An 11,679-nucleotide genomic window follows, 5' to 3' on the forward strand; every position below is an offset into this window, starting at 1 on the left:
AAAAAAAAAAAAAAAAAAAAAAAAAAAAAAAAACCAACAAAAAAAAAAATTTCAAAACTAAGATTTGAACCTAGGATTTTTGGAGGCTCCAAGCCATTGCTTCTAAAAGTTTTCTCTGTGTGGCTTGACAAAAGATGAATAAACACTGCAACATTTTAAAAAGTCTCAGTTTTTAAAAACTGTTTTCTCAATTATGCAGAAGCAGTGTTTTGGAACGTAACATTTGGCATAATTCTCATCTTCCCTCATGTACGGCTCTATTTTAAGAGACCAAGACCTGTTGTTTATTGGGAGAAAAGCTGGTACAGAATCTTGAAGGACTCTTCTTGAAAGTAGTTGGATCTGTAACTTGTGGAGAAAAGAGGGAAGGAATTTTTGGAAATGAGAATGAAGTGTGCGTGTATGGTGAGGGAAAGGCCGCTATGTAAATTACAGCAAGAGAGTACAGGTGTGTTACTTCAAGTGAAACTTTTACAGTTTGGGTAGAAAAAGGTGTTTGTCAAGACCTGTAAGGGTTAATTAGATATGATATGTGGGTATATAAGCCAAAGAGTTTTAGCATTTACAAAATATAGGTCTATAAGAGAAAGAAATAAGCCATTTATAGACTGAAATTCTTGTTTTGGACATACATCCCAGCATTGTATATCCTAGAAAGAAACAAACACAAAAAATGGTGTGTGTGTGTGTGTGTGTGTGTGTGTGTGTGTGTAAATAAGAGGACAAAAACATGATACAGACATTAAGCAGAATCTGTTGTGCTACACACTCTCCTGCTTCTTCCACAGGCTCCGGATGCTCCCGAGTGAGCATTTGAGGCCCCTGCGCTTGCACTGGCAGAAGTCTTACCAGGAATAATTTTATTCTGCTCTTCACTTTATTGTACTCTCTAATTAGACCATGGCTCCTAGAATTCTCTCATAAACTCCCATTTCTGAAGCTCTCTTGCTAAACTTGACTCGCGCTCCCTCTACTGGCAGACACGATTCTTTTTTTTTTTTTTTTTTTTTTTCGGTATCAGGAATCGAACTCACGACCTTGAGCTTGCCAGGCAGGCGCTGTGCCGCTGAGCTAAATCCCCAGCCCCCTGAAGATTACTCTTAATAGATCCTCAACTTGCAAAAACCCTCTATAACTGATCACTGCTTCCTTTTGAAGAAGTGAATAAAAGATGTCTCACGAAACTTCTTGTACATGGGTTTGTATCATAATTGTTCAGAATAACAGTGCCCCAAACAGCAGGCCAAGTTAAAATACGCACCCAGTAGAACTATAATTTTTAATTGTATTGTGTAGTTCTTTATCTTGACTGTAAATAACCTCCCTTCCTACACTGATATTTGCTCTTAAAAGTTTGTGCGGTCCAAACTTTAAAATAGATTAAAAGGTGAAATCTATCCAGACCTCTTTCAAAGATCAACGCCGCTGCCAGGTCTTGTCTTCAGACAGTGCTCAGCAGACTCCGCGTGACTGAGGCATTTTCAGTGATGTGGGGATGGGTGAGATTTTTAGTTCTAGCTTATATCCTCTTTCCTCTCCTAAACGTTTGAGCAAATAGTGACGAGTGGGTTTGCAGACAGCGATTCTCTCTGCCCGCAACTATGAGAAGCTGAATGTTCTTCTCACAGAAGTCGCTCCCTGAAAAACCCACACGGGGTCCCTGCTCAGAGGAAGCAACAGGTAAAGGCCACACTCACTGAGCACAGCCAGCGACCTTGGTCACTATTTCCTTATAATTGCGTGTATCCTTGTTCTGTTTTAGTCCACATTTTCTGCAGTTTATTTTTATTTTTATTTTTTTTTTGGTTTTTCTCCGGTACCAGGAACTGAACTCACGACCTTGCGCTTGCCAGGCAGGCGCTTTGCCACTGAGCTAAATCCCCAGCCCCAATTTTTTTTTTTTTTTTTTTTTTTGTTTTTCTCCGGTACCAGGAACCAAACTTACGACCTTGCGCTTGCCAGGCAGGCGCTTTGTCGCTGAGCTAAATCCCCAGCCCAAAGATGGTTTTTTTTTTTTTTTTTGGTTTTGGTTTTTTTTTTCCGGTACCAGGAACCGAACTCACGACCTTGCGCTTGCCAGGCAGGCGCTTTGCCGCTGAGCTAAGTCCCCAGCCCCTTCTGCAGTTTAAATGCTAAGTAAAATGTTTCCTTTTGAAGAAGTAAACATAAGATGTGTTTCATGCCATTGTCCACATCCTTTTGTCTTTTGCGAAGTACTGTGAGTTCTTATTTGCGTTTTGTTTTTCCGTGTAATGAAACCTGTTAAGTAAATAAAAATCACATAAAACTTATTTTTGCCCCAGAATACAATGATCAAAAGACCATGTACCATAAAAGAATGTCAATATTAGGTACTGCAAACATGTACTAGTAAAAAATAAATGCATAAAAGTGAATAGAGTAGTAAAACAATTAAAAATTATGCTTTTCTTCTTTTTATTTCTTTATTTATTTTTGAGACAGGGTCTCACTATGTAGTTCAGGCTGGCCTGGAACTCACTGTGTAGCCCAGGCTGGTCTTGAACTCACAATGATCCTCCTGCCTCAGCCTCCCAGGTGTTGAGGGTACAGGTGTGTGCTACCATGCCTGTTTTTTTTTTATTCTTTCCTCTGAAATTGATGGAGTCTTTTACCACAGCAAAAATGAGAAGCAAATGATTAAACCCCAAGTGGTATTTGCCTGTAAAGATTTTCTCTACACAGCCTCAAAAGTAAAATAAAATGGTGAACAATTTAACTTCTGTGCAGCATTTCTGCTTAGCAAGATAAAGCTGCTTATGACCAATACTTAAAAAACCCCGCCCACAGAAAAGTATTTTCAGGTGGAAGGAATTCCACCAGAACTGACATATAATCTTTGTCTGAGATCCAAAAACATCATACAATGCACTTGCCTTTTTTTTCACAGAAATTGATGATTATCCAAAAAAATTTAGAATTACCAAGAAAAACTGATGGTGGGAAAAGAGCAGATACTTAACTCACTTCCTTCACTTGGGCCACTGGGAGTTTGAGATTTGCTGTATTTGTTTGTTTTGGTTGTTGTGGTACCTGGGGATTAAACTGAAAGCCTTGACACTAAGTTATAACTCCTTTTTTATTTTGAGATACTGTGTTTGTCTTTAAGCTGTCTTTTTTCCCATTTCTCACATTGCCTTAATTTTCTATCCTTGTGTTTTGGGTGTCTGGTAAGAATGAATGAGTTTAATTGAAAATTAAATGAAATGATTCTTCCTTGGGAGTCATCAGTTATCGATGCCCGGTTTCTTTGTAGAACTCAGGGAGGAAATTACAGCTGGGCACATGGGCCAAACAACTGGGTGGAAGGTGTGAAAGTCACGGAGACCCAGGGGACAGGCACGGAACACAGGACGTAGGATGACTCAGTGGCTCCCATGCATGGAACTGATCAGGAGGGGCTACATATTTTCAGTTCTTCATCTACTTCCGGTAGGAAGACAAAGGAGTCTTTCAAGGGAGTAGTTTAAATCTGGCACCATGCCAAGTGAGTTTTTGACGGAACAACCTCTTAATTCTTTACTTGCATGGAGCAGAAACCAGTGCGGGGCTTCCACACACAAAAGACCCCTCTCTTTGGTCCTCAGCCTGCTGAGAGTCTGTCCACCAACCTCCTCTGACCCTTCAGAGCTTCTTTTCCATCTTCAGTAAATGTACATCCCTGTTACCTTTGCTGTGTACAGTAGCTTGTCTATTCTTTGTTCGGGACACTGAGAACCTGGAAAGAATTTCCTCAGCATCCACGATGCAGTAACAGCAGTACTCTTGCAGCTTCCTGAAAGACAGGCTCTCTGGTCTGTGCACAGCTGTCGATGACTGGCCTTTCGGACAGCTTCAGTGCTGTGTGCGAGAGACGTAAAGAACTGACTAGAAGGAGTACAAATAGTGGGATGCAGCAAAGCCTAAGTCCACGTTTTTCTCCTCAGCAAGTGTAACATGCATCTCTTCTTTTTCTTTCCAGCATCCGTGTTTTGGAGGAATTATTCTTCCTCTATTCTATGTTGATCATGGAACTCTTCTCACAACCAGTGGGAGGCATCTGGGCCAAGCTGAGGCAATCAGCGTCTTCTTTCCGAAGTTCTCATCCTGAGGGAGTATACTGAGAATGTGCATGGCATGGACCATCTGCTTGGAGTCACAGCAGTCATCTCTGAATTACTGCTTTTCATAGGTGCTGAGAGTAACTAACCATGCTCTCTGGCTTTCCTGTGGTCGTGGTGTTTGGTGCTTCCTTCCTAATTATAACCATCTCAGAATATTTCTGATGAATCCTTCTTGCTTGTTTAATATAGCAGGATCAATCCCATTGTTTGCCATTAAAAACAAACAAAACAGTGGACATTTCAGTGGTAGCAGTAGTTTCTGGTGGAAATTCAATTGTATGAGAGAAAACAATTTATCCTGTCCCATGGCTCTAAATGCAGTTGATCCGAGGGCGGGGAGCTGGTATCAGATATCCTCCGGCCTCGGGTGACTCTTGTAGCTCCAGAGCTCAGCCTGTGTGATCAGAGAGCCAAGTAAGGCAGCAGGGGGTAGCACGGTGCTTCCCAAAAGTATTCTGAGAAACATTAATTTCTTGAGAATCTCTTGGAAATGTTTATCTAAAGAGGATGGAGAAGCAAATCATCTTGCATGTGTTCCTTGGAGATTTACACTGCTCATAAATGCAGTAAAGGCTCTGATAAGTTCTGTGGGAAGAGCACCATTTAGCTTTAACCCAACATTTTCTAAGCCTTCTTGACCATGGAATTCTTTTCCTACAGATCACGTGTTACTATCTCTTGGGGGAAATATAAGTGTAGAGGAATTAGAGAATCCAAGTTTGTGACATTTAAATATACATTTGGTAGAGTGCTGAATGATAAATTTTATTGTGTTGTCTCTTTTTGCAAAAAAGAATTTCACTTTTAATCATATGATTTCAAAAAATGTGGGATATTTTACTGGGACCTCATGTGGGTCACTGAAATGGGTATTTAACAAAATGGCTTTGATGATTTGAGATAATCACTAACTCTTCCACTCTTGATGGGTGGATGATAAATTCATGCCAAGATCACTAGCCAAGTAGAAATACATTTTGATTTTATTAATCAGAGTATATATTTTAATATGGGACTTTGAGAGAGTTTATCACTCAGTGAAAAAATTGATATGTAATCAGTTATCATGGCATTCTTCTCTTCAGAAGACCTGTGGTAATGTCTGTTGATGTTTTGATTGTCACAGTTGGGATGGGGGTAGTTCTATTTGCATCTAGTGAGCAGAGGGGATACCCAAAACATTCTACAGTAGAACAGCTTCACGCAATAAGGACTTGTTCAGCCCCAAATTCTGGTGAAGCTGAAAAACCCTGAGTAATGATCCTTGAGAGGAAATAGTCTCACACTAAAGCTAAATCAAGATGGAGAGGCCTTTAGTGTGTTCTATATTTCTAAACCATATTAAGTATTCCCCATGTAGATCACTGTGTTTGAGAGTTTAAGTCTAGATTTTATCATTAGCTGAAATTTGACCTGTGTATAACTTGGGGCCTCATTTTATTTATTCAAAGAAACCAGATTAGATGAGGTAATTGAAAAAGTTCTTGCCATACTACAATTCGTGAAGAATGATCCTGAGCCTTGAGCATTTTAAAAGTAAAATAAACAATCATTTGTTTTAGGCTTTGGGAGCAGGCAACCACACAGAGAAGATCTTCATCTAAAGACGGTGCAGGGGCTGGGGATATAGCTCAGTGGCATAAGCACCTGCCTGGCAAGCACAAGGTCTTGAGTTCGATCCCTGGTACCACAAAAAAGAAAAAAAGATGGTGCGGCCCTGTGTCTGGGCAGGTCTGCTGAGTCAAGAGGCAATCCTGAGCCAGGGATGAAGGGCTTATTGTGTTCTTAGAGTCTCTCCATTAACGACTGTTGTTCTGCTCGAGCCTTAAACAAAAGCCCAGACCTCAGCTCTCTCCTCAGACTGTCTCATCTTTTGGCCATCTCCTGCTCTCTCTCTACACGCAAGTACCACCTTTATGTTAACCACGTTTCTGTCTCAAATCCTCTTTCTCCTGAGTACGGATTTCAAATAATCTTAGGCACGGTGATAATACTATAATGATGATGATAATAAAAATATCTAACACTACTGACTTCTTGCCATGTTGCGAGCATTATGCTAAGCTCTTTATTTTATTAGCTTCTTTGACCGTCAGAAGCGTACAGAGGTTGAGTAGCTTTTTCAAAATCCAAAAGTTAGTCTATGGTAGATCTGGTATTCAAACTGCCAATGTTGCAAATTCCACTTGCCCCTGCTGTGGCAGCTTCCCTCTTGCAGTCTTCTTGCTAAAAGCATAGGTGACATAATTGGACCCGAGTTCTAAAATCCTTCTCTCTACCCCATATTAGAAAGTTTTTTGTTGCTGTGATGAAATACCTGAGAAAATCAACTTAAATGATGAGAATTTTATTTCGGTCAGTGGTTGTCGGGCTCCATTGTTTCTGAGAAAGAAGTGGGGTAGAACATCCAGGGGGAAGGGTGTGGTTTAGAAGAGCTGCTGTACCACTGTGGCTGGGAAACAGGGAGCATGAGGGTGAGGGGCGGGGATAAGGGGGTATGGCCTCCCCCTATTGACAGAATAAAGTTTGTACCTTGGTATCCTGTACCCTCCTGAGTGAGGCACAGATGTGGTGTCAGCTGTGGCACCCATGAGAATAGTTTTCATTATTCCTTTGATCATATCATGTACCTTTATGTCTTAAATTTCTTAAGAGTTGCATTAGTCAGGGTTTTCCAGAGGAACCAAGTAAATGGGACATATATAGGAGAGAGAATCTACAGTGGCTCACACAGCCAGAGGCTGGATGGTGTCACAACGTTGTCTTCAGGCCAGAGAGCTGGGGAGACCTGTGTAGCTGCTTAGTCCAGGAGGGTGTGAGCCTCAGAAGAAGAGAGAACTGATCCATTCCCATTTCAAGGTGGAAGGCTTGGAAGCCCCCATGAAAAGCTGTGGTACAAGTCCATGTCCAAAGGATGAAAAGTCTGGAATTTGTTGTCCGTGGATGACACAGCAGCTAGAAGATATAGGAGATGCACCTGCTCAGGAAGTGTTGAGCCGGCCAGCACGTGCTTTGTTCGTTTTTGCGGCATCCAGACTCCTAGCCTCTTGAATGGTGCTGGCCTTGTTCAGGGCAGATCTTCCTCGATCAGTTCGATGACCTACACAGCAATCAGATGAGATCGGGAGTGATCAGGGTGGTATGGCCCTGGACCCCCCACACCAATCTTCCCTGGAAACTCCTTCACAGACATACATAGGAGTGGGATTCACTGGTTTTCTTGACCTCCCTCAGTCCAGTCCAGTTGACAGCCTAAATTAACCATCGTAAAGGTCTACATTTTCTCCTAATTATAACACCACAGTGCAATATGCTCGGTTCAGCAACATTAACTTACCATTTCCTCTTATGGTCCAAAGCAGCACACTGGCTCTTTGTTTAGAAAGGTAAAAAGTCTTCTTGTAGTTCTCAGAAGGAACCTGCTTTCCTTCCTGTTTCTCGGTCAGGTAATGTCCATCCTCTGCCTTCCACCGTTTCTATGACTACCCAGCAGTTTCAAAACTCACATTTGAAGTATCTTTCATTCATTTCATTTTCTACATCTGGAAAAGTTGCAAGACCCCAAATCAACATATAAAAAGAAACTGAATTTCTATACACAACTTGTTATGGTTTGGATCAAGGAAGTCCCCTAGAGCCTCATGTATTCACAAGGAAAGGTGACTGAATCACTGGGACACTATAGCTCAGTGATGGGGAAACTTCTAGAGCTTCCAGTGCTGACAAACAGCCAGCTGCAGTGTGAGGGTCATAGCAGCCACCACTGCTGTATTAAGAGGTGGGTTCCAGCCAGGAGAGGGAGCACCCTGAGGACATGACCTGGACGGTGTTATGTCCCTCAGGGGTTATCTCCCTCACTGGCTCCTCCCTTCTCTGTCTGCTTTCTGACTGCCATGCTGTAAGCAGTTTCCCTCCACTCAAAGAAGAGACATCCCCCACTCCCCCCCCCCGACCCCCATACCGGGAATTGAACTCACAACCTTGCGCTTGTCAGGCAGGTGCTACTGAGCTAAATCCCCAGCCCAAGAAACAATGCTGTTTTTGCACTGGGGCCAGCCCACCATGGACCGAAGATGTAAGTAAAAGTGAACCTCTCCTTTTTAAAATTATGGATATCAAGTATTTTGTCACAGTGACAACAAAGTGACTAACACACAAACTTACCAAAAACGAGATTAAGAAAAGAGATCCCCAGTTATGAAAGAATCAAGAAACAAACAAAATACTTAGAAGTAAACTCAATCAAGAGGGTGAAAGACTTGTAAACTAAAAATGATAAAGCATTGATGAAAAAAATTAAAGAAGACACAAATAAATGGAATTATATCCTGTGTACATGGATTGGAAGAATTACTATTAAAATGTCCACACTATGCAAAGTAATCTACAGATTATTATGTTTCTAATAAAAATTCCAATGATAGTTCTTACTAAAATAGAAAAAAATTCCAAAATTTGTGTGTAACTGCAGAAAACTACAAATAGTCAAAGCAGTCTTGAGCAAAAAGAATAAATCTGGAGGTATCACATTACCAGATATCAAAATATACTTCAGAGGTATAGTAATCAAACCAGCATGATACTGGCATGAAACAGACATATAGACCGATGGACAGAACATAAAGTCTAGAGATTAATCCACACATCTGTGGCACACTGACTTTGAGTAAAATGCCAAGAATACATAAAGGGGAAAGATTGCCTCTTTAGTAATGATACTGGAATAAATGGATGTTGAAATGCAGAAGAATTAAATTGGACCTTCCACTCATAATATACCAAAATCAACTCAAAATGGACTAAAAATTTAAAAATAGGATCTTAAACTATAAAATTGCTAGAAGACATAAAGGAAAGGTTTCTTGACATTTGTCAGGGCAAAGATTTTTTTTTCATATGACCACAAAGGCACAGGCAACAAAAGCAAAAACTACAAACGGGATTGCATCAAGCTAAAAAGGTTCTGTATAATAAAGGAAAAAATCATCAGAATACAGAATGGGAGAAAATGTTTGGGAGCCATATAACTGACACAGGGTTAATATCTAAAATATTTACAGAATAAACACATCTCAATGGCAAGAAAACAAACAATTCAAAAACTGCGGACATAGACATTTTCAAAAGAAAACCTAAATGGCCAAAAGGTATAGAAAAAAGTAGTCAACATCACTAATCATTTGGGTTTATAATTTTTTTTTTTGCCTGTTCTGGGACTTGAACACAGGGTCTTTTACATGCTAGGCAAACATACCACAACTGAACGACATCCCCAGCCAGCCTTGTTATATAAATAAAAGCCACACTGAGATGTTATCTTACTCCTGTTAGAATGGCCATTGTTATACAGATGAAAGACAAGTGTTGGACAAGAAGAGGAGAAAAGGGAATCCTTGTACATTTTTGTTGGGAGTGTAAATTAGTACAGCTATTATGGGAAGCAGTATGATGTCCTCAAAAAATTAAAGATAGAAGTACCATATGGTTCAGCACTTCTGCTACTGAGTATATGTGTGGCATTGATCGAGCTGTCTCCCCAAGCTTCATGCACTCACAGCTGGGGCTTTGGGGAAGGGGCTGGATTATGGGTGTGTGATACCGGGTTACAGGTGTGATAACTGGATTAATCCACGGACTGATTTAGCATTGCTGTGGGGGGTGGGATTACTGAAGATGGAAGCCGCACCCTGGTGTGTGTGGCACCAACCAACAAGCTCATCGCCTGGAGAGAATATCAAGGGAGAGAAGAAAGGCAGCCTTGCTTCTTCCTGAGTCTTGACTGCCTGCCGTGGACTGCTTCTCTTCTCCTATGCCCTCCACCATGTCACCCTGCCTTGGAGCCAGCCAACTGTGGACTGAAACCTCTACAAACTGGGAGCCTAAACCCTTTCCCCTTTAACTTGTGGGTGTTGGGTATTTTGCACCAGGAACAAGGAAGTAACCAAGACAGTATTTATGAAAAGGGAACAAAATCAGTGTGTCAAAGGGATATCCATCCTCCTAGCCTCACTGCAGCATTATTCACTCAAGAATTGCAATCAGCCTTAGTGTCCATCCATAGATGGATGGAGAGAGAAAATGTGTTATATCTACAAGGGAATATTATTCAGCTATGAAAAGAAGGATATTATAGCAGCACAATTTGTAATAGCTAAATCTTGGAAGCAACCCAAATGTCTATCAGCTGAGGAATGGATAAAAAAGATGTGGTATTTCTATACAATGGAGTATTACTCAGCTATAAAGAAAGATAAATTAAAGGTTTTTATAGGTAAGTGGATGCAACTAGAGACCATACTCATTAGTGGAATAAATCAGATTCATATGTATGTATTCACTTCATATTTCCTCCCTACTATAGGAACCTGAAAGAGTAAATAAAATCTGAAAGGCACAATAGATATTATGAAAGAGAAAGGACACTGCTCATATAGGAAGGAGCATTCCCGTGAAGGAGGGGAGAGGAAAAAGAAAGAAGGAAGAATGAAAAATATGCATATATATATACACAGGATAGCTAGCATAATTGTACTACTAATATCTGTTGGTTTATTGAAAAGAACTGTAAATGTGTAATTGTTTAATCAACCTTGCATGCCAATATCTGGTTATATGTACAATCATTTTGAAGATAACATTAGGTAATATAACAACCATTGTTAATATCCTGTCACCATGTTTTGAAATTCTGTATCATTTTTATTGTTCTCTATGCTGTTTTGTATATGTATTTGTTTTTGTTACATTGTTTTTTTTAAAAAAATGAAAACCAAATTTATATGTATATATAAAGATAGCTGGAGTAGGTGTATTGCTGATGCCTGTAGTTTTTTTTTTTTTGTTTTTTTTGTTTTTTCCGGTACCAGGAATCGCTGCTTGCCATGCAGGCGCTATGCCTCTGTGCTAAATCCCCAGCCCCTGTCTGTAGTTTATTGAGAGGAACAGTCAATGCTTAAGATTTTCTTTTTTCTTGACCAATTTTACATGCTTTAATTTGGTAATTAGAATGAGTGATCTGAAAACAATATGCAGTATAAGAACCATTGTTGAGCTCCTACCATTTTGTGTGGTGAAACTCTGCATCATTTCTAATTTTTTTTTTTTTATTATTACTTGTTAGTGTCTTTGTGGTTTTTTTTTTTTTTTGAAGTTGGGAGTATTTGTTTTATCATGTGTGAGAATTATAAAGACAAATCTAAAAGAAAAACACTTGTTAGATCCTTCTTGCCTATCTCTTAGAAGATACTTAGAAGAAAATATAAGACAATATCTTATGATCTAGGGGGACAGACAGATTTCTTTTTTTTTATTTTTTATTTTAAAGAGTAAAAGAAGGATAACATAATAATAGGGGGGGGCTTACCAAATTACAGACAAAGTGGTAGGAAATTATCAATGGTTATTGTTTTACATATTGTTATCTATAAGATAGTTTCTCAGGAAAACAAATAGACAAATAATAGTGAGTTACAGACAAAAGAGGTTGTACTATACTTTAGTATCTTCAAAGTGGCTTCTAAAGAAAATAAACAGAGCTATACATGAGTGACCTATTGAA

The 11,679-nt window shown here is 39.8% G+C and overlaps 1 long non-coding RNA gene across 1 annotated transcript in view; it reads left to right on the forward strand.

Moving 5' to 3' along the window:
- LOC102026888 overlaps window positions 1-6,134 on the forward strand; it is a 72,207-nt gene extending 66,073 nt beyond the window's left edge. The window contains exons 3-4 of the long non-coding RNA XR_001234302.1: window positions 3,980-4,189; window positions 5,684-6,134. This is a non-coding gene — a long non-coding RNA (uncharacterized LOC102026888). The remainder of the gene's footprint in view (window positions 1-3,979; window positions 4,190-5,683) is intronic.
- Window positions 6,135-11,679: the final 5,545 nt, after the last annotated feature.

The sequence above is a fragment of the Chinchilla lanigera genome, unplaced genomic scaffold (assembly GCF_000276665.1).
Source record: "Chinchilla lanigera isolate Chin_1 unplaced genomic scaffold, ChiLan1.0 scaffold00024, whole genome shotgun sequence".
NCBI lineage: Eukaryota > Metazoa > Chordata > Mammalia > Rodentia > Chinchillidae > Chinchilla > Chinchilla lanigera.